We start from the raw sequence: 9,306 nt of genomic DNA, 5'->3' as shown, positions 1-9,306 counted from the left end.
CTCCTGAATCCTCCTTATGATGGCTGCAGAAGCTGGGATCCTTTGAATATTTTATCTTCTCTGGATTTGAGGTCTTGCCCAGCTCCTCGAGAAGCTCCTCTGGAGCTTCCCTCTGTTTAATCTTGGTGCAACGCCATCCAGATGAAAAACGCGTTGTACGCACAGATGTCCAAGATGTTGAAGAATATCACCAGTGGCTACTTTAGGGTTCTTCCTTTGCAACTGTAGACAGTCACCAGCTTGTCTAAATTGTCCATTCCTCCTTTTGTGGCATTGTAATCCATTCTGATTTCTGGTTTTTGATGTTCCTGGCCACAGATTCTCCCATTCCTATGCAGCATACTCATGAGTACCACATTTTTGGCTTTGTTAGGCAAGTAGGACACTAGGGAGGTGTTGGCCGCGAACACAACCTTAGTAGAATTGATTGGCATGTTCTGTGTATTCAACAGCTGAGGTGGGAGCTCTGGTTTCTTTTTCCCTACCATCGTCAGCTTCCTCTTGAGGAGCTCCCGTCCCAGCTTGTGCGAAGTAAAAAAGCTATCGCATGTGATGTTGTTGCAACGGAGTCCCTGTGTCATGTCCAGGACAACCAGCATCCCTTGGTTCTTTTCAGGGGCTCCACCATCTGGCTTCCTTGTATACACTTGCAAGTTCCACACATATGATAAAGCAGCATCACAGGCAGCCCAGATCTTGATTCCATATTTTGCGGGTTTAGACGGTATGTACTGCCTGAAGTGGCAGCGGCCCCTAAATGGCATAAGCTGCTCATCAACAGTAATTTTGGGCCCAGGGTTGTAAAACAGGGGAAGGCTGTCCACCCACTTGTCCCACAGTGACTTTATAGACGCTAGCTTGTATCTCTGCCGCCGAGCTGGTCTGGGGTCTCAGTTATCGAAGTGGTACATCCTGGAAATAATGTTGAAGTTTTCCAAAAACATTGTTGCACAGAAAAGTTCTCTGCCAGTCTGCATCCCACAAGGATTGGATCTGAAAACACCAGCAAGGATAAGAATCCAAAAGTATGCATGTAAATGAGTTTGGTCCATCTCCTTCCATCTCTCTCCAAAAACATGTCTTCCCTCTAAATTAGTGCAGTCCAGAATGATTTTCTGGATGGTGTCTGGGATGAACAGTTCAAAAGAAGGCTTTATGTTCTGCACATGAGTAAATGCCATCTGCGTTGGCCTTGGTTGCATCACATTGGCAGCCATGCAGGGTGGCTCATTCCTTGGCCAAGAAGACCATTCAATTTCACAATTTTTTGACATTCATATTTTTCTTCCTGCAGACTGCTGATGAGCTGGTTGCTGACAGGCTGGTCCTGGGGCTGGCTGCTGACAGGCTGGTTCTGGGGCTGACTGAGGGTCAATCTCATCCTCTTTGTCCAACTCACTGTCAGACTTCGAATTGACAGAGACATGATCCTCATATTCGGAAAATTCTTCATCTTCCAAAGTGGAAGATGTTCCTTCCACACTAGCTTTATTTCTAAGGCCTTCTGAATAGAGATCATTTTTTGCCATACTGATTGATTGTGGTAAGGAGCCACACATGCAAAGATATTTATTTGTTTTGTCCCTCCCCCAATTTGCACCTGGCTGGGGTAGAGTGTGGGAAAATACAGATTGTTGTTGTTGTTTTGAGAAGTACGTTTTGGTTAATTTCATAACCATCTTTTTGGGGGGGAGGCGTCTTTTGTTTATAGTGCTCAATGTGAACAATGAGCATATGTCTGGTTTCTCTGTCCTGATTGTCACGTTCTGACCTTTATTTCTGTTGTTTTTGTCATTATTTAGTATGGTCAGGGCGTGAGTTGGGGTGGGCAGTCTATGTTTGTTTTTCCATGATTTTGAGATTTCTATGTTTCGGCCTAGTATGGTTCACAATCAGAGGCAGGTGTCATTAGTTGTCTCTGATTGAGAATCATACTTAGGTAGCCTGGGTTGCACTGTTTGTTTGTGGGTGAATGTCTATGTTAGTTGCTTGTGTCAGCACAGGTCTCATTTATAGCTTCACGGTCGTTATTGGTTTTTTATTGTTTTTGTATTCAGTGTTCAGTACTTTCTTTAATTAAATATTCATCATGAACACATACCAAGCCGCATTTTGGTCCTCCGATCCTTCTCGCCTCTCCTCTTCAGATGAAGAGGAAGACCATGACACTGATAATGTTGAGGGAGCACACGTGCCTGAGCATGCATTGTAGGAAAAAAAATGTAAGAAAGTGCCAATTTGGGATGTCTGATTTCTTATTTTCTTAACCTGTTGAATCTAGGGGTCATTTTTTTTATTTTTAGAAAAATAACGTTCCCAAAGTAAACGTGCTATTTTTCAGGACCAGAGAATACAATATGCATATAATTGATTTCTTATTTTCTTAACTCACCACGTTCACAGCTCATCAGTTGAGCTTCGCAATAAAAAAATATTCACCTCACACAGTAACATGCTGACCAGACTGCCATCGTGCACATGTTGGTTTTTGTCCACCCATACCTTACGCAATCAGGACACACATTTTGAAATATCAAAACGAGCTCCGAACCAACTATATTAATTTGAGGACAGATCGAAAATCATTAAACATGTATGGCAATTTAGCTAGCTAGCTAGCTAATTTGTCCCGGGATTAAAACATGGGGTTGTTATTTTACCTGAAATGTACAAGGTCCTCTATTCCGACAATCAAAAGGGTAAACCGAGTATGTTTTTAGCAATCTCTCCGCCTTCAGGCTTCTTCTTCTTTGGACTTTAAATGACAGTTGTCAACCAACTTTAGGGTGCATTACCACTACCAACTGGACTGGGTGTGGACGTCAGTTCATCTTTCAATCACCCACGTGGGTATATGCTCCTACAAACCAATGAGTAGATTGGAGAGGCGGGACTTGCAGAGAGGTGGGACTTGCAGCGCGTCAAGCGTCACAAATAGAACCAAGTTCTATTTTTAGAGCCTGCCTATGCAGACGCTCATTGACGCATGAACAGTGAGGTTGTAATGATTGAATAACATGCATGTGGATATTTATTTTGCAACACGAGCGCACAGGAGAGGTGTGGTCAGCATGTAAGTCAACGATGTCTGTTTATCATGATCTGATGATCCTGTATGTCCAGTGGGAACATTAAAACAGCTGTCTGTCCCGAGCTCACTGGCAGGAAACTCTGAGGGCCCGGGAATTGGCTAGTTGATATAATGTTACGCTTCACTAGTGATAGCTCAAGACAAATAGAACGGAAGGCAGACAAGCAGAGTAGAGAGAATAATGCGATTGAAAGAACCTGAATTTTCATCAGGATATGTTCTACTGTTTTTATCTGTCAGCTTTAGGCCTATGTATTCTACTTAGTTAGCAATTAATGTTATAAACCTACTGCTGCGTTGGCCTTTAGGCTATCTTTGAGTTCCATGCGCTCATTTCTTTAGCAACAATGGATCACGGTGTATCAATTTGTCCATATGTGTCCGAGGCTCGTGCTCTCGCATTAGTTGAATTTGGAAAATGTAATATTTTTTTTTATTCATATTTTTATGATTAACCTCATGACATTGATTTTGAGAAAGGAAAATGTTATTATTTTAATCAAACTGTTCCACACGCAGGTAGGTAGAAATGTTTGGATAAATTGTAAGCTTCCCCAAACTTGAAACTCAGGAGCCAACTTACTATAACACCCATTAAAAAACATTGTGTACAGGCAAGCACACATAGGAGGTCCCGTGAAAAAAATGTGTCCATTGATTAGTTCTGGCGCCAGCCCTGGGTTGTTGCATTTCTTCTCTTTCAGTCCTGTTGCATCCACCAAGTGAGTGCCTAACATGCTGGCCATCCGTCTCCGCATGTGCATCCATGTGCGACATCGTACACATGTTGAGTTTGTCTATCCCTACCAGATGCGATCTGGATGCGCAGGTTGAAATATGAAAACAAACTCTGAAGTAATTATTCTGTATTACTTTGGTGGCATGACGATGTGATAAGACTCCTTTTCTTGCCGGCATTTTCAGTGGCCATGTTGAAAATGATTCTGATTCTTCTGATTTCACTGCGATTGAGCAGTGGTAACATGGGTAAGTACCTTATATCATATTGTAGAATAGTGATATTATTGCCAGGACAGGAGTATAATTTATGAAATACAAATTGTAGACTATCAGCTTTACACATCTAGGCATTCGCCTCTCACAGACTCCCATATGCCTTTAGTATACATGACGACAGGCTGTAACTGATTACTAGAAATAGCCAGCGTCTTTCACCTTACAACCAAACTACTCTGTTATGAGTCATAAATTATGCATTTCCTGAACAAAAGTCAAGGAAAAAAAGATAATACTCATTCGATCACAATTTAAAAATAAACAATATTTTATGCGTGCTTTTCTAAACAGATGCCACCTGCTAAGACAGAAGTTGGTCGTCTTTGTATTAAATTAATAAGGTGCAGACACGGAGGAGGTTGTTATTGGTGCATCCCGTAAATGTGATAAGGGAGCATGGGCAATATTATCACCTTGTCCAGGAACTACTACTTCATGGTGCTCGACATCACCAATACTTCCAGATGAGTGAAGAAGATATGGAGACTTCTGTCTTTTGTTGGCCCAGACCTCACCAAGCAGACGACCAACTACAGGACCCTCAATAGAGCCAAAGCAAAGACTAACTGTAACTCTAAGGTCAATTATTGGAAAAGGTTGTATTGTGTTAGCAGGTGCATGGAGAAAAGCAGTATACTACAGTGTAAAGAAACTCCAGCACACTGGTGATCATGATGCTCCACAGATGTAGGCCTATTTTCCATTGCATCTAGGGAGCAGCAACATCACCATGTGCTGGAGTGTCTTCTCATTATACTCAAGGTAAGTAAGACACATTGTTCTTTGTTAAGTCTTTAATATATAAATATTCAAGGTGACATGAACAGCCATGTCAAGGCATGGTGCACCTGTTGTAGGTGACACGAACAGCTACAGCAAGGCACGATGCACCAGTTGTTGGTGAGATGAACAGCAAGGCTTGTAAAAAGAATGGCATGTCCCCCCAATTATAATATCCACTAAATAGTAAAAAAAAACAGTTAAAATAAAGTTAAATACAAGCTGCAAATATAACTGCAACAACAAAAAAAAGTGCATTCATAAAAAGTTGGTTTCACTTTAAAACTTTCACAGGGCCTTCTAAAACAACATAGGCCTACATATATGCAGGAATGGGATCTTCCTTTTAAGAGGGGATTATCGATGTAACTCTGAGTCTGTCTCAGCTCTCTAGAGAGAATGTACTGAAACCTTCATCCCAGCTATGTGCTGGAAACCTAGGTTCTGGTGAGTATTGATCCTTGGGCTCATCGTACATGATTGGCTGTGGTCCACCTCTTCCGTGCGGTGTAATTGCTGGCCGTGGTGGTGGCAGTGGTGTTGCCTGCTGGTAATCCCAGTTGTGTTGGAGACCTACAGTTGAAGTCGGAAGTTTACATACACCTTAGCCAAATACATTTAAACTCAGTTTTTCACAATTCCTGACATTTAATCCAAGTAAAAATTCCCTGTTTTAGGTCAGTTAGGATCACCACTTTATTTTAAGAATGTGAAATGTCAGAATAACAGTAGAGAGAATAATTTATTTCAGCTTTTATTTATTTCATCACATTCCCAGTGGGTCAGAATTTTATATACACTCAATTAGTATTTGGTAGCATTGCCTTTCAATTGTTTAACTGAGGTCAAACATTTAGGGTAGCCTTCCACAAGCTTCCCACAATAAGTTGGGTGACTTTTGGCCCATTCCTCCTGACAGAGCTGGTGTAACTGAGTCAGGGTTGTAAAGGCCTCCTTGCTCGCACACACTTTTTCAGTTCTGCCCACAAATTCTCTATAGGATTGAGGTCAGGGCTTTGTGATGGTCACTCCAATACCTTGACATTGCTGTCCTTAAGCCATTTTGCCAAAACTTTGGAAGTATGCTTGGGGTCATTGTTCATTTGGAAGAACCATTTGGATCAAGCTTTAACTTCCTGACTGATGTCTTGAGATGTTGCTTCAATATATCCACATAATTTTCCAGTCTCATGATGCCATCTATTTTGTGAAGAGCACCAGTCCCTTCTGCAGCAAACACCCCACAACATGATGCTGCCAGCCCCGTGCTTCACGGTTGGGATGGTGTTCTTCGGCTTGCAAGCCGGCCCCTTTCTCCTCCAAACATAACAATGGTCATTATGGCCAAACAGTTCTATTTTTGTTTCATCAGACCAGAGGACATTTCTCCAAAAAGTACAATCTTTGTCCCCATGTGCAGTTGCAAACCATAGTCTGGCTTTTCTATGGCAGTTTTGGAGCAGTGGCTTCTTCCTTGCTGAGCGGCCTTTCAGGTTATGTCGATATAGGACTCGTTTTACTGTGGATATAGATACTTTTGTACCTGTTTCCTCCAGAATCTTCACAAGGTCCTTGTTCTGGGATTGATTTGCACTTTTCGCACCAAAGTACATTCATCTCTACAAGACAGAATGCGTCTCCTTCCTGAGCGGTATGACAGCTGTGCGGTCCCATGGTGTTTATACTTGCGTACTATTGTTTGTTCAGATGAACGTGGTACCTTTTTCTTTGTTTTTGGAAATTGCTCCCAAGGATGAACCCATACTACATGTTTTTTCTGAGGTCTTGGCTGAGTTTTTATTTTTATTTTCCCATTATGTCAAGCAAAGAGGCACTGAGTTTGAAGGTAGGCCTTGAAATACATCCACAGGTACACTGCCAATTGACTCAAAGTATGTTAATTAGCCTATCAGAAGCTTCCAAAGCCATGACATCATTTTCTGGACCTTTCCAAGCTGTTTAAAGGCACAGTCAGCGTAGTGTATGTAAACTTCTCCCTGGAATTGTGATACAGTGAACTATAAGTGAAATAATCTGTCTGTAAACAATTGTTGGAAAAATGACTTGTGTCATGCACAAAGTAGATGTCCTAACGGACTTGCCAAAACTATAGTTTGTTAACAAGAAATTTGAGGAGTGCTTGAAAAACAAGTTTTAATGACTCCAACCTAAGTCTATGTAAACTTCCGACTTCAACTGTAGGTCCTGGTGAGTAGGAGTATTGATGCCTCGGCTGGCCATACATCATAGGCTGTAGTCCATGTCTTCCATGTGGCGCACTGAAGAGCCATTGTGGTGGTGACAGAGGTGTTGCCTGCTGGTCATCCCAGTTTACAATCAATGATAGTAGTTGCACTTTCAGACTTCACCTGTTTCTCCTATTTTCTTTAGCTGTGGCACAAGGCTGTGCACAAACGCCTCAACCTCATCCTCAAACGCAAGCAGGTTTTAATCCACATCTTGATGGTTGACCTTATCTTTTACTTGGCTGCCAGTCTTGAGCTGTGTCTGTATTGGTTGGTCTTGACTGCTGTTCAGGCGTCTGAAGCACAGGGCATGGCTCAGGGACCCCACATCATCCTCAGTGCCATCAGGCTCCACAGGTTGTGAATCAGCATTTTCAAGACTGAGGATGCCTTTTGAGCTGAAAATAGGTAAACATACAGTGTAAATGAAAGTCAAATGTGTTTAAGTAAAACTTCTGAAACAGCTCAGGCTCAATTAATTATATTTCTCAAATTTGGGACAGAAAATCAGTAGCACTGCTGGTTTTCATCATTCCTCTCTAATAAGGCCCTATATAATCACTAATTCATAATTAGTAGTCAATCAAGTAGTTACTTAGCAGGTAGAAAATAAGGCCAGCAATACTGCAGACCTTGAAGTTCGGAATTAAGTGCAATCAATTAAAATGTACAGTGACTAAACAAAACATTAGGAACACCTTCCTAATGTTGATTGCACCCCCTTTTCCCTCAGAACAGCCTCAATTCGTCAGGGCATGGACTTTACTGCTTCCCACAGTTGTGTCAAATTGGCTGGATGTCGTTTGGGTAGTGGAACATTCTTGATACACATCGTAAAATGTTGATTCTCAAAACGGTGCCCCCGACACCTACACCATACCCTGTTTGTCTTTCCCATTCACCCTCTGGATGGCACATACACACAATCCATGTCTCATTTGTCTCAAGGCTTAAACATTTTTCATCTACATCTACACGGATTGAAGACAATTTAACAAGTGACATCGATAAGGGATCATAGCTTTCACCTGGTCAGTCTATGTCATGAAAAGAGCAGGTTTTCCTCATGTTTTGTATGCTCAGTGTATAGTATAACTTACCTTCTTGGCTGGATGTAAGGTATCAGGAACAATAATATGTTCCCCCAGAAATGCTGGGTTGGGTCTTCTGTAGATGCCTTACAAAATTGTCACGGAAGGAATTCCATCTGGTTTTGCACAATTCAACATCTGTGAAGAGTAAAATAGACATGATTGATAACCGATGGTCCCCTGTGCAGCCGATGAAATGTATCTCTCTTTGGGTTGTGGAGACGAAGGCTGAGTCGTTATTAAACAGCTTGTTAATTTGGGCGAGCTTCGTGCAGCCTAGCAGAGGGAGTAGAAATTAGATGTGATCCATTGGACCAATTCAATTACCTTGTAAACTGAGGCAAAAATATGAGCATTAATTACAACGTGCTCCTTTTCTGTCTCCCATCCCCTCTCTCCGGGGACACAAAGTGAAAGAATGAAAGCGAGGCCTCATCAAAATGCTATGATAGGTAATTGCACCACGTTTTGTGTAGGTTAGTCTCTCTGTCGCTACCCTGTTTCTGTTTCTCTCAAACTGCTCTCTCACTGCGATGGAAAATCAATGCCTGGTGAGACAAATTTGCTGTGAAAATAAGGTCATTACCATTGCTAAAGTCCCACGATCCCGAGATAAAGGATTATCTATGCACACTCCATCTCCCTATGCAACGTAGACCGAAGATAATATATTCAAAAGGAAATAGGCAATCGGCAAAAGGCAATCACACTAAATGGGTACATCATGTATCTATTTTGTAAAACATGTTTGGTGGTACTTTCCAGAGGCCATGGGCAGCTTTGCCCCATTAAACCAATGTAGAATATGTATCCCTTCATTTAGTATGACGTGTAATGAATGGAGTAATGGTCTGGTTACTTAAAGATCTAGTGCAGATGATTTGATCTCTGGCTGTGATTGTTTTCAATTAAAATTGTAAAAAGAAGCAAAAATATCTTCTTAGCAAAGACTCATTTCTCAAGAAATAGGTTTGCTAAGATTGTAGGGGTGTAGTCCGAGTGGGCAGGGGAAAACTCAAAACTAGCTTTTATTGGCAGACAAGTTTGGAACTCTTACTTATAGTCTATTAACTAATTTACC

This window comes from Oncorhynchus mykiss, chromosome 1 (assembly GCF_057628025.1).
Source record: "Oncorhynchus mykiss isolate SJ-2025 chromosome 1, ASM5762802v1, whole genome shotgun sequence".
Lineage (NCBI taxonomy): Eukaryota > Metazoa > Chordata > Actinopteri > Salmoniformes > Salmonidae > Oncorhynchus > Oncorhynchus mykiss.
The sequence above is the reverse complement of the archived record's forward strand: the minus strand, read 5'-3'. Positions refer to the sequence as shown.